Below are 18,688 nucleotides of genomic sequence, written 5' to 3'. Positions count from 1 at the left end.
ATCGCGATTACCGTTTCATTGTTTATCATTTCTTTTATCATCACGTAGACGACTTCAAAAAATTATTGGGAGGGAAAAAGAGTTTCGAAAATATCTTTTCCCCGCCAAGATTGATGCCTATGAATGTCAGTTCTGGGTTATATGATATACGATTTATTTTACCTGTACAGGATAATCGACTAGGACGACTAGGAAGAACGTCTCCTGTATTCCGCACTTCTATTATTCTATGAAAGTAAGTGGTATGCTCATTATTTATCCGTGCTTGTGTGTATGTTTTTTATTCTTTCTATTACAACAAACCTCGCACCTTCTGTCAAGTATTACTAATTATAATTCCCTGGAGAGGTTCAGCTGTGTGTTCATATAGCCAGTTTTATCATGAGAAGGACCTCTTTTATCAAGAAGAAATCAATATTGTAGAATTCAACGGAAAGGAGGTAAAGGTTCGTTATGCAGTTTCAGCTGATTATGACAACACACGTGCGATCAAATATGCTTTGCTAAAGTTTACATAAAAAATGGACAAAAATGATTGATTTTTCATGGGTTTACCTTATCACGCACTGACGTACCCATGCAGTGTCAACCATAGTAACCTATGAGTCAGCAGAAAAAAGTTGACAGCTCTACCAGTCGGACTCTAACCGTGATGGCGTAAACAGTGTAGCTTCTCCGTTTAGAAGTATGCGCGTTCAACAGTACCCCGCCGCACCGAAGACGGACGTTATGCGGCACTTTGTGAACGCCGGTTCGCCCGGACTATATCGGAAGAAAACCCGGTTCCAGACGGCTGACGACTCTTAGCGACAAGAAGCTCCAAAGGATGCTGAAGAGGAAGACCGAGGGAAAATGGCTACATCGCTGCATGTGCTTGGCCGGGAGATCGGTGCAACTGGCCAAACAATAAAAAACTACCTGGAGAATATTTACATACATGTCAGGGGGCGGCAATCCCGTCCACTGATCTCGGAGTTGCAAGCAATGACGCAGTGGCAGCGACTGAATAAGATGGTCTAGTCGATTTTCCCAGCGAATTCAACAATCAGCGGGTGATAATCAGCGAGAAGGAAATTTCAAAGCCACTCGTTTTTCGTTCTGGAAAGCCTATAGTACGAAGCGCCTACCGGAAGCTGCGTTGTTCATCAACTAATACCATATGGGCGAAGACGCGGTATTCTGGCCGGATCTGACGTTTACCGACTACTCGAATGGATCGTTGGAGGTCGTCGGCGAACCCGCGCAACATCCCCCTGCTGCGCCCCATCGTGGATTTCTGGGCAAACCTGAAGCGTAAGAACTACTCCAACAATTTTGAAAACTGAGGAGGAACTGATAAATAAAAGGAAGGAAGAACTCAAAACAATGCCCACTCGCATGTTTTCGTCCACCATGGCGAATGTTCCGGTTTTAAAGTTGGTGCCGCAACGCATTTTCAAGCGAAAAGGCTCTTAAACCCAACTTTCCAAGTGCACCATAATGACTTAAAATAATGGCATGGGCGATCTTACCCCGCTGATGCGTTCTGTCTGTCTCCTAAATAAATTTTGCATTATTTTGCAGTAAGATCTGTAGGTAGATATGCGAGTTGTTGGGGACATAAAGTTTACAAACCATACAGAGTTTTTGCATATAACTGAAACTGGAATTGTCAATAAAAGTACTGCTTGCTAGCTTCTCGCTTGAAAATGCTTTGCGGCACAAACTTTGAAACCCCATACTGCCGGTACCCGCATAACTGTTCCATACTGATTTTGGTCACTTTTGAGTTATCGTCGGGAATCGACTTAATTGTTATCATATTTTTTGGAAAAAAATTAAAATTGATACTTTTGTATGGAAAAACATGGAAAAAATACCAAGTTGTTTTTGTCCCATATTGAATGTACCCGCATTACAGTCCCACTGCATAGTAGTACAAACTGTAAACATATAAATTTGCTCCAGATTAGTGTATATCGGATTATTTCAGGCATATGGAAGTATGTCAATTAATTAACTAGACTAATGTTGTTTTTCTGTAGTACAATCTACGTTGCCAATGATACTGCCGGTTGCTGGTTGAATTTATATGTGATGGGACAAAATATGCGAGTATTTCTGAAATGTACCCGCATATTTTGTCCCATTTTGTCTTTTTTTTTCAAGTTTTATAACGTAAAACCAATTCCATCCATGGTTTTTTGTTTTCAACGATAAACTTGTGGTGCCATGAAACTGTTATGGTCATTGGTTCTGGATGTACTTACTGGAAATCCGAAAAGTCGCGGATAATATTAAATCGCCGTTTTCTCAAGATGTTGTTTTTCATTATGGGACAGTTATCCGGGTACCGGCAGCATATCTTTTGAACAAAAAATAGCACCAACTCGAAACTCTTAGGAATGTTTCTAAATTTCGTTTTTCAGTGCATATTTTACATATTTTTTTTATATATTTTTTCAAATAGTTACTATTGAAAGAAAAATTCTTTTAAAAAAATTCAATATTTTAATGAACTACGACTTAGAAAGCTTCTGCTGTGAAAATTTTATCAAATTCGATACAACGTTGTTAGAAATATGTCTATTTGGAAAAAAGGACGGAGCAAAGATACACCTCGGAAACTAGGAAAAGTAACTGAAAATTACTATCTAAAAATGCAAAGAGGAACGACAAACCAAAAAAAAATAATCAAACAAACTCAAGAAAAGAATATATCAACTTTAATTTAAAAACTCTCGTAAACGTAGTTTACTTCATCAGAAAACATTTCGAAGGAAATAAATAATAAATTCCGAATTCAGTTCAAAATGGTTCAAAAACGTCTCAGACCAATAATGGAAATAATGGCTTGAAATTTTAATCAGACAGAAAGAAATAATATGTAAACCGATGAACATTTCAACAAAAAAAAAACGTTTAAAAATGTATAAATAATTGTCAGTAAAAACGGATGAAGAAAACTAGGTATAGCGAAATGCGAGATGACTGAAAATTCTTGAGAAAGCTCCTGATTCGAATTAACAGAGTAATTCTAACGAGAAGAAAAGGCTAGAAGAAAATGCTTCGATTCCACCCAAAAGGTTTCAGAACGCCTCTGAATCTGATTAAAACAAAAGGGTAAAGCAGAGATTGATTCGTTTAAAGTGCCCCAAAGAGTTAAAACAAAGTATTGAAAAATGATTTCGAATTAAAAGATTCTCAACAAGTCTAAAGAACCTTTCAAAAAAAAAAAAACAAAAACAAAGAGCCCACCGAAAAAAGATTCTAAATTTATCTCAAATATAGCTGAGAAAAATTCTAAAACCAGAAAATGTTTAGAATTGTTGTTACGGGGCAACATGTTTCAGGAATTTCCCTTTTTGTAAAACACATCGTGTCCACGTAGACATAACAGTTAATAACACTGATCATTTCTACGGCTCCAAAAAACATTTTTTGGCATATTCTTAATTTAATTTCCACTCAAAGCATTAGCATTTAATTACTTTATGGCCCTATGTGTATATTTTGACAAAAATCACAGGAGGGTTGTGAGCAAAGCCACGACCGCAAGGTTGAAGTAGAATACTTTTACACAGCTCTACTTACGGCTGTAAATTAACCTACGGCCGGCGTATCGGTTCGCGCCGCTTATCGCGTTTAGCCTGGCAGAGGCATAACGCGCACGGCCAACACAATAGAAAGGTGTTTTTACATTGAAAATTAGACACGGCTTTACTGGAGTAAGTGTTGGCAAATGCATCTACCGCTAATACCGCCGCTATCGTACGAAAATGACGCGCGTCTAAGAACACCCGAACTGTTTCGCCGTGCCGCTTCCATTTACTTCCTTATTACAACGGTCTTAGGGAAGTACCGACTGCACCTACCGCTGAGGCTGTTACCATACTGCTACTGGTACCCAAAGCTATTAACTCTTCGAATTAAGTGTTTTATTTGTCCTCAAAAGAACAATTGTTCAGTTCCATATCGCATATGATGCAATCGCATCTCTGTAATATTACCGACAGTAATGTTCTTCTAAACAAAATTATCCTACTTTTCCATTAGAGGAAGTGCCGGCTGATGTACCGCAAAAATCTCGCCCGATCGCTCGCGTTGGCGTTTAGCCTGGCAGAGGCCTGAGACGTGGTGACCAACCACAGGGCAAGTGATTTGTTTAATTTGAAGGCAGCCACAGGCGCGACCCGCTGCTATGGTCTGTTACTGCTGAGTGCCGATATCTGCTGTTACTGCTGTCAACGTTGTGGACGGTTCATCCAGTTCACCTTCCGACTAATGAATGTAGCTAGTTTGCCCAGAAACACTCTTTTATAGCCGAAGGGTGCTACGTAATAGGCCACGCCTTTCAGTTCAGGTTTACCATTTCCTTATGTTCTTTAGTCGAATTATTCCACAATTCGCATTTGATTTTTGTATCCAGTGAATAAACACCGATAGTGCTCTCACACACGCAACGGTTTTAACCCGTATCTTATTGCGGTTTGTAACATCAAGCGATTTCGCTTGCTCGCTGTTGCGTGTTGCAACTTGGCAGCTGGGAGACGACGAAATTCTGTTCATGCTGATTGATTGAATCGACTTCATATTAGCTCTGCATAGTCGAACTAACTGTCTGCGGTCTAACAGGGCAGTTTGTTATCAATCAAAGAAATAGTTATCGGTTTCCGTTATACTCTACTAAATTTTTTGGAAATAAATATTGAACGGAAACCGTTAACTATTTCTTTGATTGATCTCAATCACTCTGCTAAGACGCTCGGTATAGATTTTCTAAATTTGACAATGGCATCCAAGCCAAATGAGCCAAATAGGTTTTCAAAGTTAAAAAAGAGCATTGCGGGTATCCACAAATCTATTTCCTTTCTTAAAAATTGTTTGAAATATTATGTCACTCCCACGAGTCATAGAGTAAAAGTTAAAAGTCCTATAGCCCCCTCCATTATGAAACATATGGAACGGGAGTGTTTGAAAAGTTGCATCAAGTTTCTTTATAGTAAACTTAGCTCCACAACTCTTGAATGTTATTCACTTCATTTAAAACTTGCCAAAGAATTTCCTTTTGAATTTCAAAATTTTCTAACTGAAGTTAAAGTAGCCGAAAAGTGTGAAGGGGAAAGAAAACGAAAATTGGGATTGAAGAAGTTAAATCAACTGCTTCTACGAAATAACAGTAGTAGAAGGACAGCCAAAGTACACCTCATTGACGACTTTGTGGTCAATAGGTCTTCGTACGAGTTTTCACAACCCCAGCAAAATCGTCTAAATATGGGCCTAAATTTCGCGATTCCTTCACGACCCAATATTGAACAATCGATCATCGATATAGAAGCTGGGATGGACAGTTGTAAACTTTCCACAGAACAAACTGGTGAAGTACGCCAAATTTTTTCAAAAATTACTAAGACACTGCCACGTCATGAAAATTCGTCTGATTCAAAGACAGTTGAGGAATTACGTAAAAAACCTGTTTTTTTTTAAAAGCAGATAAGGGGAACAAAACCGTCATCATGGACAAGTCTGACTATGATGAACAAATAACCCAAAAAATTGATAAAGGTCCATATTGGCAACTGCGACTTAATCCTCTTGCTGATATGGTAAAACGTGTAGAAAATACAATAAAAGAATGCAAACCCGTTTTGGGTAATGCGTTACAAAATCTTCGTGTTTCAAATCCAGTTCTTCCAAGAATAAAGAGTCTCCCCAAAATTCACAAACCTGGAAATGAAATGAGAGAAATTATCTCAGCGGTAGGGGCTCCCACAGAAAAATTGGCTAAATGGCTGGTAAAAGAATTTCAAGCCATGCCCCATAAATTTCCAAGTCGATCAGTAAAGAGCACCGGAGATTTCGTTGGAAATTTAAGATCCTCGGGTAACATCCAATCTGATGAGATAATGGTTTCATTCGACGTTACGGCCTTATTTCCTAGCGTTCCAGTGAATGAAACCTTAAACCTTTTAGAGGACTGGCTTCTTTCCCAATATTTTGATAATACTTGGAAAAAGAAAGTTGACAGTTTGTTGAAACTTTCACGCCTTTGCATGAAAGAAAACTACTTCACATTTCGTGGTAAATTTTACAAACAGACTAAAGGGGCACCAACGGGAAATCCTCTTTCTCCCTTTCTATGTGAGCTCTTCATGGCAAATATAGAAAGTACATTAGAGAAGAGGAACATCTTACCGATTCGATGGTGGAGGTATGTGGATGATATTTTTTGTATTTTGAAAAGGGCGGATCTTGAAACTTTTTTCATATCCCTTAATAATACCCATAAAAATATAAACTTCACAATTGAAAAAGAACTTAACAACAGACTCCCTTTCTTGGACGTCGTTGTAGTCAGAAAGTCTACGGACTTGGAATTTGAAATTTATCGGAAACCCACGAATACAAAACGGGTAATACCTAACTCTTCAAACCATCCCTTCCAGCATAAAATGGCATCCTTCCATCATATGATCATGGAAACGCATGGATATCGCATGAAAACTTTACCTCTAAGTGAAGTAGCCAAGCAAAAGGAACTGGAATATATTTTCGAAATTGCTAAACTTAATGGCTACAATGAAAGTATCATTCAAGCCATTGTTGATAAAAAGAAGCGTGCTCAAATCCGGAAATCTTTTACAACACTCACCCCAATAACAGAAGATCTGAAAAGGGTAGCCGTTGAATATGACGTTAACTTGACACGCCCACTTCGTTCAAAATTTAGAAAATTTGGGATGGATATTGTCTACACTAGTAGAAATACCCAACTCAAAACAAAATTAGGGTCTACCAAAGACCCTGTTGATACCCTGAACAAAGCTGGAATTTATAAAATTGCATGCAGTCACTGTGACATGGTTTACATTTGACAAACTAAACGTAACCTAGGGATACGTTTCAAAGAACATTTCGCAGAAGTGACCAAAGCAAGTAAAGTTTCAACAAATGCCCCACCACACCATTTCAAATCAAAAGTGGCTGAACATATTTTTAACGAGGAACATCCACTAACTTCGGATAACATTCACCTCCTCCGCCCCGTTAATAATTTATGGAAATTAGACGTAGCTGAAAGTTTAGAAATTTATAAACAACACTCATGCACGCTTCTCAATAAAGACGCAGGTAATCACCCCTCATGGCTATTCAATCTACTTCCCAAAAACCCCAGACATGGTACGGTAAACAATCGACCGCATAATTCCCTACCTAACTTCAATTAAGGGTGCTATATTTTCATTATTACCTACTACAAATAAAAAAACAGGATTTATGCTTTGCTCTTTACCAGTCCACATAAGCACTGAGGAAGACTGTACGTCACAGTCGAAATATATATTTGCGGACTGAATTTCAATATTTATTTCCAAAAAATTTAGTAGAGTATAACGGAAACCGATAACAATTTCTTTGATTGATCTCAATCACTCTGCTAAGACGCTCGTTATAGATTTTCTAGATTTGAGGGCAGTTTGTAATAATACTGCCGCTATCGTACGAAAGTCAGCCTGGCAGAGGCCTGAGACGTGGTGACCAACCACAGGGCAAGTGATTTGTTTAATTTGAAGGCAGCCACAGGCGCAACCCGCTGCTATCCTCTGTTACTGCTGAGTGCTGATATCTGCTGTCAACGTTGTGGACGGTCCATCCAGTTCACCTTCCGACTAATGAATGTAGCTAGTTTTCCCAGAAACACTCTTTTATAGCCGAAGGGTGCTACGTAATAGGCCACGCCTTTCAGTTCAGGTTTACCATTTCCTTATGTTCTTTAGACGAATTATTCCACAATTCGCATTTGATTTTTGTATCCAGCGAATAAACACCGATGGTGCTCTCACACACGCAACGGTTTTAACCCGTATCTTATTGCGGTTTGTAACATCAAGCGATTTCGTTTGCTCGCTGTTGCGTGTTGCATCATGTTGCAACTTGGCAGCTGGGAGACGACGAAATTCTGTTTATGCTGATTGATTGAATCGACTTCATATTAGCTCTGCATAGTCGAACTAACTGCTTTTGTGAATACGGTCTAACAGGGCAGTTTGTTATTTAATGTCGGTTATGCTGATCGCAGCCTTTGCGCTGCCCCTACAGTGGGGGGTTTACTCAATAAAGTGAAAGTAAAAATTAGACAACTACAACAGAATTTGATTGCATCCCGCTCAGAATGTCTACTTGTGTTGATGCCAGAAAATTATTAACCTTTAATTATTTGTTTATTTGCCTTGAATAAAGCATTTTGCGGTACAAAATCAGTTACTGATTACAACTTTTGAGCTGCCCTAACATTGGGGGAATTAAGATACACAGACAACATGCACTGTGGAATCTATTTTACATTCAGTAAATTCGACGGGTGCGACAGATTTAAATTGCTAGGATGCAACACAGAAAGCTTGCTTGCGTTGACGAAAATTATTAACCTTCAATGACTTGTTTATTTGCCTTGAAAAAGGCATATTGATTTCCAAAATTGGATTTCCTGATGGCAATCTTCATGCTGCCCCAACACGGGGGGAATAATGGCTGTCTGGCGACACACGCTGAGAAAAACCGCGCTGCTCCTGAGACGTGGTGACCAACCACAGGGCTAGTGCTGCTGCTAAGGAAGGACGACTGCTGTTGTCGCTGTCTAGAACTATTATGAGCGGCTCCGACTGAAACAGGCTCTTATATAGGCCAAATAGCATGTTTTCAATTGCAAGGTATATGATTCTGTCGACCGTGCTTGGGAAGCAAGCATATAACGACCAATCAGAGGTCGAATTTTTCGTTTTGACAAGGCTTGACTATTTTCAATAGTACAATAGTGTGAATAATAAAATTACAATTATCTTATTTTGGGAAGAATTTTAGAAGATTTTCGAATCTATTGCTGCAAGAACGAAGGAATTCCATCGAATACTAACCGATTTATTAGCATTTGAAATTGGACACATTTTTCACTTTTTTCGGTTTTAGATTATCATTTCACATCCCTATGTAGCCGAACTTCCTGAGAGAAGTATTCTACTTCAAAAAAATGTTTTGTGAATACTTTTAATTTATATTGCAATTTTTGTAGGAAAAAGCATTCATAAACAACTGACTTGTTCTCTGCGATATATAAGAAGCAACACTTCTTACGCAAAACATGAAGCTTGTCATCAAGCATCAACACCGCGACTTGAAACCTTGCCTATTGCACTCGTTTGTTCAACTTGTACTATATTCTTTTATGCGCTGCCTATTATTTCACTTGATGTGCACCTGGAACCCCTACTGGTAATGTTCTCTCGTGGCACACACTTCGTATACCTCTGCTAGCAATCTAATTTCATAATCACATGTCGTGAAATGGATAACCTTCGCTGATCGGTCATGTTGGTTGCTTAATTATAAGTGCCAAGCGATGCCTTTAATCCTTCCTTGGAATCGAGCAACATGATCAACCTGCTTTTTAAATGCCACAGGTTACTGAGAAGCTGATTGATTGATCGGTAACAATAAATTACGGACGGTTAGTTCTATTGGAAATCGATCTCGGTAAACAGATTGCTATGTTTTTTTTATTTGTGAAAATGAAAGTTAGCAGTCTTCTTGCGTTTCCGACGTACGCAGCTCCGATAACCCCACAATTGAATAACAGAATCAAATGGGCAATCGAGCAATTATCGATCATCCTTACTGCAATGCACCCTAGACTGTGCAAAATATTGTATGTGAGTGACCTTTTTCCATTTATACTGTTGTCGTGTACAATCCCTTACGATCACCTTTGATTTATAAACAAACCGCACTGCCGCAGGGTAATCGAACGCGGTGTGCATTTGTTGTTTTTTGCGCGCGCACGCCAATTGCCGGCATAGCACAGAAAATATGCGAATGAGGAAAAACAGCTGAGCTAACTGTAATGCCAGGAAAGCGTGTAAATGGAATAAGCAACGTCGTGTAGCCGCCGCATATGGTCAATCACATAAGCCTCAAATGGGCCAGTAGATTTTGCTGGCGGTGTAAACTGTCGATTGAAGTCAAAAAAAAAAAAAACAAACGAAACATATAATCGTCACCATTACTGGAAATACGATGAATTTTGTGTAGGAATCGGGTACTTTAAACCTTTTTTAAAGGAGAGGATCGTGTTCCAAATTGTCTGGAAAGATTTAGATTTGGTTAGAAAGCACACAAAAATCTGCAAATTGTAAATTTGAATCGCGTGTAGTGTTGTGTGAAATATATTAGAAAATATTAATACATAACAGGTGTTTTTTTGTAAAAAAAAAACATTCACCACTATTATAAAAGCACGTTCAGTATCGATTTTTTAGATGCGGCAATCCGTAGACACTCTTGTGTCTTATCTGCTTTATCATACATTATATTTTAGGTCAGTAGTCAGTACATAGTAGTAAATATACACTATTTACAAAAGCCGGTGTAACATATCAACCAGATGACCAATCAGTAAACAAATAAATGAAACAGTCTTTTCAACCTATTTATAAATTAAATGAAAAATCACATTTATTTTTGCGACGTGCTTAACGTGCGAAGCACCGCTCAAACCATGGCAACGTGACAAAAAACCACATGCTTAGTATGGTTTTCGCACGAATCACGGCATTGACCGTGATCAATTTGGCACGAAATTGTAATACCCCTTTGGGCTTTTCAATTCTAATCCCCTGCAGATCACTTTCACTCAACTCCGCACCCTCCGCACGCGCGGACCGGTACGATCACAGAGCACTGATAAATCTGGTATGAAGCATGTTTTACATAACATGCATCATGCATCTGTTGTGCCACTTAATAACATAACTTGACTCCAACGTCCGTGGTTTATATCTAAAGTAATAAATCCTTTCGCCGGCAACAATCAGCTGATCGTCCTCTATTTCAATTACCGTCACCAGGAACGGTCACTTTTACGACATATCGCAAATCTGCACTTTTTTATGCTTTTCCGAGTGGCAACACCGTCTAACCTTTGATTTCCGGAGAAGTAACAAGGCTGTGCTAGCTAAATTCGGCACCGGAAATATTGCGCAATCGATTTTTTTCGTAACTAGTACACCAACTATTTCGGCAGACTTTTTCTTGCGTCCGTACGCCTCGACGTTCACACGGAAACTGACCCGCACTGAGGCGGAAAAGTCCGTTTTCTCACCTTATGCGCTTCGCGAGCACCGCCACAAAGAAAGTTACTCGCGCACCACGCTAGACAGCAGCATACATATGGTGAGAGAATGACGAGCAGTTTTCGGGTGATACGGTTTTGTATGCGGCAAAGGATCCGATAGCACTTGTCATTGTCAGCGATCTGGTTCATCCTAAGCATGATTATGTAATACTCATATTGGCGATTTTATGTTATGTTTATTTTGTCTCAAGTTTGTGTGAATAATTTTGCCTTGTCATTACTGATTGATCGTTTCGTTTTAATGTTGATAATATTCACTCCAAAATAGGAGACAAATAATAATGCATTAAAATATGCTATGCCAACGTTACTGCTTTAATTTAACAGTAGCTTTCAAATTATGCGTTCTAAGTAAATCTGGAAAGACGTAGGATAAAGTCTTATAAACGAAAAATTCACGACAAAGTAAAACAGATTTGTAGTCATCGAAAATTTTATTCTGCCCAGTTTATTCCAGATTCCTCCTCGTAGCGGGTTCCTTTATCACTATCTGGATTATTCCAACTTTCATGCTTGTGCACTTGAACTTTCTGATGGAATAATTTTAACGAGAACGGACGCTGCCTTGACTTTTGTTTTGTCAGAACTAAAGGTTTCGCCTCCGACTATAAACCAATTGATTACGAGGGATTGTTAAGATCACTGCAGAATGTCAACTAGGCAAAATATGTACAGCCCTTTTACATGCCGATATGTGGGTAGATGATTTCTTTTCCACCGCTATCGGATTGATTGCCCGTTTCGTCCCATGGACGAAAGTTCGATCCTGAAAATATTTTTCCTGGCAGTCATTAGAAAAAAAGTTAAGAACACCACATTAAACAAATCCGGAGTGATTTGCGATAAGGACGCAACTGGCAAAAGATAAACATTGGGGAATATCAGTTTGAAAATTTGCAAGTACATTTTCAAATCGTAATTTCAAAGGAAGTGACTAACATTACCATCAATACCAAAAATCGACGTAAAATAAACCTGGCCTATAGTTTCCTAGCAGTACTACATTAAATTTGTGCATTTATGGCTTAAATCTGCGCTTTTCTTCTAACTTTTTTCTAATGAGCCTTAAAGCATTTTGACAACGAGATTCGCCAACCTCTATTTCGCCTTAAAGCATTCTGACAACGAGATACGCCCATCTTTCGCCTTATTTCATTTTTTGTTCAGTTGCACCCCTTTGAATGCGCCTTTATTTTGAAAACAAAAGTTGATCCGCCCTTTACTTTCGCCTGTTTACGAAATATTTCGCAAATAAGCCCGTTGCTTCAAAACAATGTAAAGGGCCTAGTTCCAAAGTATCCTTTGTTTTGGGTAAACTGCTTTATCGCCCTTCACTAAAAGCTTGATTTAAATAATTTTATCGATTTATACCAAAGAAAGGATTCTTGCCATTAATTTCGTAAGTCTTTTCGAAACCAATAGTGTAATAAAACAATTTGTTTACATTTTGTTAGTTGCGCCCTAATCGCGAATCACTCCGGAAATATTCTGCATTCCACAATTGGTTTTATCTGTGTAGTCATCACCAGTTCGTTAACAATGAAAGCCTTATAAAAAGAAATAAAAATCGATCCGAAACAATTCTGTAACATTGTGAATGTTCAGCGGAATGAAGCGGAGTGATGAAATTAGCAATTCGACCGATGTTTGCAAACTATTTGTTGCTTAATTTTCAAGCAAAGTTGCCTCTTTAGTACGTCCATCGCCTCCAACGATATTGACGTTCGCGCGGTTCTTTCCGCTGTCACTAAGTTGAAACACTCAAACTCTCCTGGCCCTGATGATAACCCTGTTACATTACTGGAAAGTTCATTTTCGGACTGTTAATACCCTATACGCATTGAGGATAAAACCCGGATAACCCGTACAAACTAGCGACATGATATCTAAATCTTTCAAGGTTGCACAAGGAAGTCATTTGGGTCTGCTGATAATCTTACTCTACTTATACGACATGACTCAGCCATTAAAATGCCTCCGTCTTGCATTTTTTATTGCTTCGTGGTTTAATATATTAGTATTTTAGTGAGCACTAGGGCAATTTCTGCCAGTTAACACTGTTACACCTTATTCTAGAAGCGTTTGTTTAGCTACACCAATTTAGTATTGAATTGTTCATTAACTCAAAAGTAGAAACATGATAATCTTTTTTTTTTGTATTTTCTTTCAGCTCAAAGAAATTCTTTTTGATTTCATGATTGTTTTTACCGATAATGTATAGTTTTTGTTAGGCCAGAACGAAAAAACTTACAGTGGTGGTGAAAATAATAGGTATGAGTATCGCATATAAAGTCATTTGAATTTTAACCTGTTATGTATAAGACATATTTGAATGCCATTTGTATGTGATGTTGTTCGTGTTATGAACAATGAACAATGCTATTTGTCAAAATTCACAATATTTTGGCCGTGAGCGAAAACAAACCAATTTTTAGTGGAAAAAATAATAGGTGTATGATAAACGATGATGTGTAGACATCATGGTGTGGCTATTAATACTAATTACTAATAGATTTACGATTTTCTTTGAGTAAAACAGTATCTCTGTACTAATATACTAATATTTCATGAGTTGGCTTTAAAATTTTGCTTTTTGTTCACCGGTAAAGGGTCGAGATAAACATTGCAGCCCTGATGGAACAGCTGAATTAAAAGCTACAATATGAAGGCAAAATATTCAAAGAAATATCAGAAACCATCCGCTGCTCACAGAATAAGGTTACAAAATCCTGAAGTACCGGAAGAAATCAATAAAACGCGAGTGCAAAAGGAAAACCAGTTCCAGATATGACCGCTGAATACTGAAATCGGTAAAAAAGATGCTTTGGGACCATCCATTATTTATGTCACGCAAAATTTAGAAAAAAATGTCTCTTGTGCAGATCCAATGCCGATTGGGATTGATTTAATTGAACTTCACAACATTGAAGATGGGCCCATCATTCTACCGGATGCAAAATTGGCAGACTTGAAAGCATTATTACCGTATATAAAAAACAAGAGCTATTATCAAACATTCCTAAAGACGCTAGTACCAGCCAAACGTGGCAGAATGAAAAAGTCAAATCAAATAGATCATTTTGAAAACGATATGGATCCGCCGGAAAGTGATGGCGAACCGATAGCTGAATACTGAATGGTTAAAATGAAGGTAATTATATATCCCTTGCCCGAAACGTAAAAATTCAAACAGTGTTTATCATTGATGAACCGCTCGAATTGATTTTTTTCTGTCTGTTTCCAGATATCGTCGTCGTTCCAGATCACGAGTTTTACGTTTATTCCCGTTTTACGATATTGTCGTAAACAATTTAACATTGCAAAAAGCTGCTATTTCGAGAGCGAGTTATTCACTTCGCGCCGATTGTTTACAATGTTTACTAGTCTGCACTCTGCACATAGGCATCGAAATGTTTAATGAAATAGCAGAGAAAACGCCTTCAATTTAAGTCTAAGTAAAAATTCTTTTATTTTGATAACATGCACGTAGTCCCAATGTATTGGAAAAATAATTTCCATCTGCTTGCTCTCTGTGTTTATCGTTTGCATTTTTTAATTGGTACACTTATTGAACTAAATGCATCATATAAATAAAAATAACTTTCCTTTTTTACTTTATTTCTTAAGCATATTCCTTAAAATGAAAACGCCGTCTTTAAATGCAGGATACCGTCAATGATTTTGCAATAATCATTACCCATTCGTTCGTTCTAAAGAAAATATGAGTCCTATGCGTTCGCTTGATGTTTTACTCGACGTAAGTTAATTTCAACGACCAATTTTTTGTAAACTAATTTATAAACACAAGTAGGTGTGGAAGTTAATGATCTACCTTTGATGGAAAAAATAAAATCATTCGAACAGTTCTGAATGGTATTATAACAAAATTCTTTGTAGTAAATTGCAGGAAATTCACGGATAATTCGAGGGTGCTTAGCATAAAGAATTTCTGAAACATGTTAGGTATAAATATAATTGTATTCACACAATACAGCAGGTCCATCTTAAAACACGTTGCATTAATTGAAAAAAAAAAAAACCTTACTTAGTAGCGTTAGGCAAAACACCGATAAAGACCGTTTGTGTTAAATCCAAATTTCACTAAACATTATCGGTCAATTCCTTCTTAAGTTTATTATTCTGTTGGTGGCCGTCTTCGGCTCGTGTTGTTTGCATCTCCTTGCTGTACGTCCGCCCGTGCTTCGAGAATCATACACAATATTTAAACTTCTTAATACAGTGACGGCATTTCATAAAAAAAAATTAAAATCAATTCACCTCAGTTATATAATCATGCGAACAACTTTTACGAATTGGTCCGAATATCCGAATGTTTCAGCCGATGCTCCAAAGGCGTTTGCTCCCGCACGGAAGCCAGTCCACAAATGTGCTGCACACGCGCCAGGGGCATTCCGGGCACTTGATGGGGCTTGCATGCGTCCGAAAATTTGAACGACATTGATTAAACGATGTAATTATAATGACGTATATGACATCATGATTTTCAATATGACACAACATTTTGACGTAAATAACACACCAGCTAATTACATACCGTTACGCTCAGATGCATGTAAAGCGCTACCTGACATTATGACTTATGACAACGACGTATTTACCTCTGAAAGAAGCAAAACGTTGCATAGTTTATTTTTGCTAAAAATTCATTTATTTTCAAATAAAATTAGAATCTGCAAGATAGTAACGTTGAACATTAGTTTAAGGTACCGTTTAACAATATCCACTTGAATGAACACTGTTTCGTTCTCAAATAGGATTTGAAATATTGAGAGAAAACTTTCAAAGTTGATTCTCTCAGTTCGATGCGAATGTTAGATTGGTCTATTTGAAAAATTACGCGAGAAATTTCACAATAATCGAAACCCCCTCCCCCAATGAATACGTGACATCATCAATGGATGGTCCTTTTCCTATCATCTATAGCCATCCAAGCGGAACTCGAACTGGAGGTGATTGTAAATATTGTGCTCGTACTCCCAGAAAAAAATGTTTCGGAAAAAGCTCGCAAAAAAGACTGGTATTCGCTAAACATTATTTGAAGAATCACAAAAATATGCCTTATACACGTTAGGTTGAAATTCAGATGACTTTATAATCAATGCTCATGCCTATTATTTTTTCCACCACTGTATACTGTAAAGGAATGCTGCTATTCAGCGCAAATTGTAAATAACATTATGACGGAAGACTAAATTTTGAGAGTTCATGTTTTGGGTGATGGTAAATTAAAAGGTCACGTAGAATCAATTTTTTTTTAACTTTTAGTGCATTACCCAAAAAACAAATTTATTGATTTATAGCTTGTTAAGCTGCTACTAGGCGGATTCCGGCTGAAATAAGGCTTAACAAGCTGTTATACAACACAATTGTTTGCTGGGTAGATAAGTAATGACAAATCTAAAAACATTTGGAGCAAAGGCGGAAGAGTCGACTCAACGGAAAACCTTTGTTATATTTAGATCGAGCCATTGGCATCCCTATACCAAGTAACAGTGAATGAAAATGAACTCATGTCCTGGGCTCAAATTTATTTGTGCCTGCTGTCAGAATTTGGATAAAGATGTATAAAAAAAGCGGTGATATGCTATCTCGTTTACACATCTGTTGAGATGTTAGCCCTTGGAACATGGCGCGATGCCATAGGGGCGATTTAAGCTGAACATCGCACAAAATATTATCATTGATATCTCCCTCGGCGGTACGTTCACATCGATTCACTTCAAAGCTCTACCGATGTGCTACATACACAAGGTGCCAAGCAACGTGATGAGTGGTTTAGTGATGGGAAACTTATCGATACCTATCGATAATATCGATAAATGCTAGACATCGATATTATCGTTAATTTTTTGACGTTAACGATAATTATCGATATTATAAGGGTGAGCACAAGTCAGTGCGGCTGGTTACTGGAGGAGACAAAAAAGAAGAAGACCTCACCTACCCTACCCCAGGTGTTGCTTTTGCCGCTAGGTATTTGTTGGGTGCTGCTATTCGACAAGATATATTGTCGATGCAGCACTACTCTGCAATTCGCTGGTGAGTCCAGCGACGCGAAGATTTCTAGCGATGTCATTTTGTATGATCATTTCTCGCTGTACTGTGCGCATGCAGTTTTATTGTTCTTTTATTAAATTGACATAGTTTTGCGACTAGAAAACAATCAAAACTATTAGAAAATATTACAGTCGCATATTTCGAGACATGTTATGTTGAATCAAAGACTACATTATATAAAAATACTACGAAATTCGCTGGAAAATCCTTGTCAGGCGAGCGACTCGTCGCTTCCGATTATTTTCTGCATGCACAATAGCATCGTTGGGGGTGGTGTAAAGGTTCTCCCCGGGTGTCACTGAGTTTCTGAGAAATAATGGTAACTAATAAGGTATTTATAGTTTTTAGTTTCCTAAGAACAGATGAATTCGACAACTTAGAAAGAGAGAACTTTAAAAAAATATCCAAACTTTCTGCATCATCTCATAAAAAGCAATGATACGAAATTGTAATAAAATGCATTTTCTTTGGCTTGCCAACTCTTATAATATGATGGACAAGCATAGCGTCAGTCTATTGGTAATTCTCTGGTAATTGTTTAGTTTAACTTGGAACTGTTTAAGTTCAAAGTAGTAAGTGTGATTTATACAGGGGGTAGACAAAATAATTGGGATAAATAAAATTCTCTCGAATTTCAAATGGCCAGAACTTTACGAAAAATGAATCAATTTTGATAACCGGTTTCATTTCACTGGAAAACAGTATTATATTAGTATTACTTGGGAACTTGATGTGACCAACCTACACCGAAAATGTTTCGGATTTCAAGAATGTGTGTCAAAGTGTACATTTTTGCAACGCATAGCACGTTTTAGGTAACTAAATTGTCTATCTAAAATAATTCATTTAAAAAAATCTGAGATCACCGATATTTTTTAAAATCATTTTTTGTTTTTAAAATTATATTTTTTTCAGAGTAGGATCTTAAACTCATATTTTTATATTTTTGAAGGAAAGTTCAGATAATTTTTACTAAGATATATTGATTCATAAGAAAAAGGTTCAAACACAGTTAAGTTTCCTTACGCGAGGGATACATGCCTCGTGAGAAAACCATGTTAATTCAGAAATCCGATTCATTTTTCGGGAACTTTTGGCCATTTAAAAATTGGCAGAATTTTGCCTGCTTCAATTATTTTCCATATTATACAACCTTCAAAATATACTTCGGCTTGAACTATTCCGTAGAAAGCACTCCCGGCGTAAAACCCGAAGACTTTCCTAAACAAACTGTGTAACTCGTCCGGTTGTTTGAATTTTCATTCGCAGTATCGTGAGATTTGTCATTCAAGGCCTTAACACAATGGATACGTTGCGGCTGCGTTTGCGGCAATTTGACAGTTAGCCCATACATTTACTGTCAAATTGACGTCAACGCAACGCAAACGTATCCATTCTGTTTGGGCCATCACTGTCTTTGTTTTTAACTAATTTATATAGCAA

General features: G+C 37.7%; 1 protein-coding gene across 1 annotated transcript in view; it reads right to left on the bottom strand.

The window, feature by feature from the left end:
• Positions 1–11,113, bottom strand: part of LOC129733350 (UDP-glycosyltransferase UGT5-like) — a 31,312-nt gene extending 20,199 nt beyond the window's left edge. Inside the window, exon 1 of the mRNA XM_055695162.1 lies at positions 10,953–11,113. The gene's annotated coding sequence lies outside the window, so the exon portion shown is untranslated. The remainder of the gene's footprint in view (positions 1–10,952) is intronic.
• Between the last annotated feature and the right edge of the window lie 7,575 nt (positions 11,114–18,688).

This window comes from Wyeomyia smithii, chromosome 3 (assembly GCF_029784165.1).
Source record: "Wyeomyia smithii strain HCP4-BCI-WySm-NY-G18 chromosome 3, ASM2978416v1, whole genome shotgun sequence".
NCBI classification, from domain to species: Eukaryota; Metazoa; Arthropoda; class Insecta; order Diptera; family Culicidae; genus Wyeomyia; species Wyeomyia smithii.
Note: the sequence above shows the minus strand (reverse complement) of the source record. Positions and strands in the feature narration are given on the sequence as shown.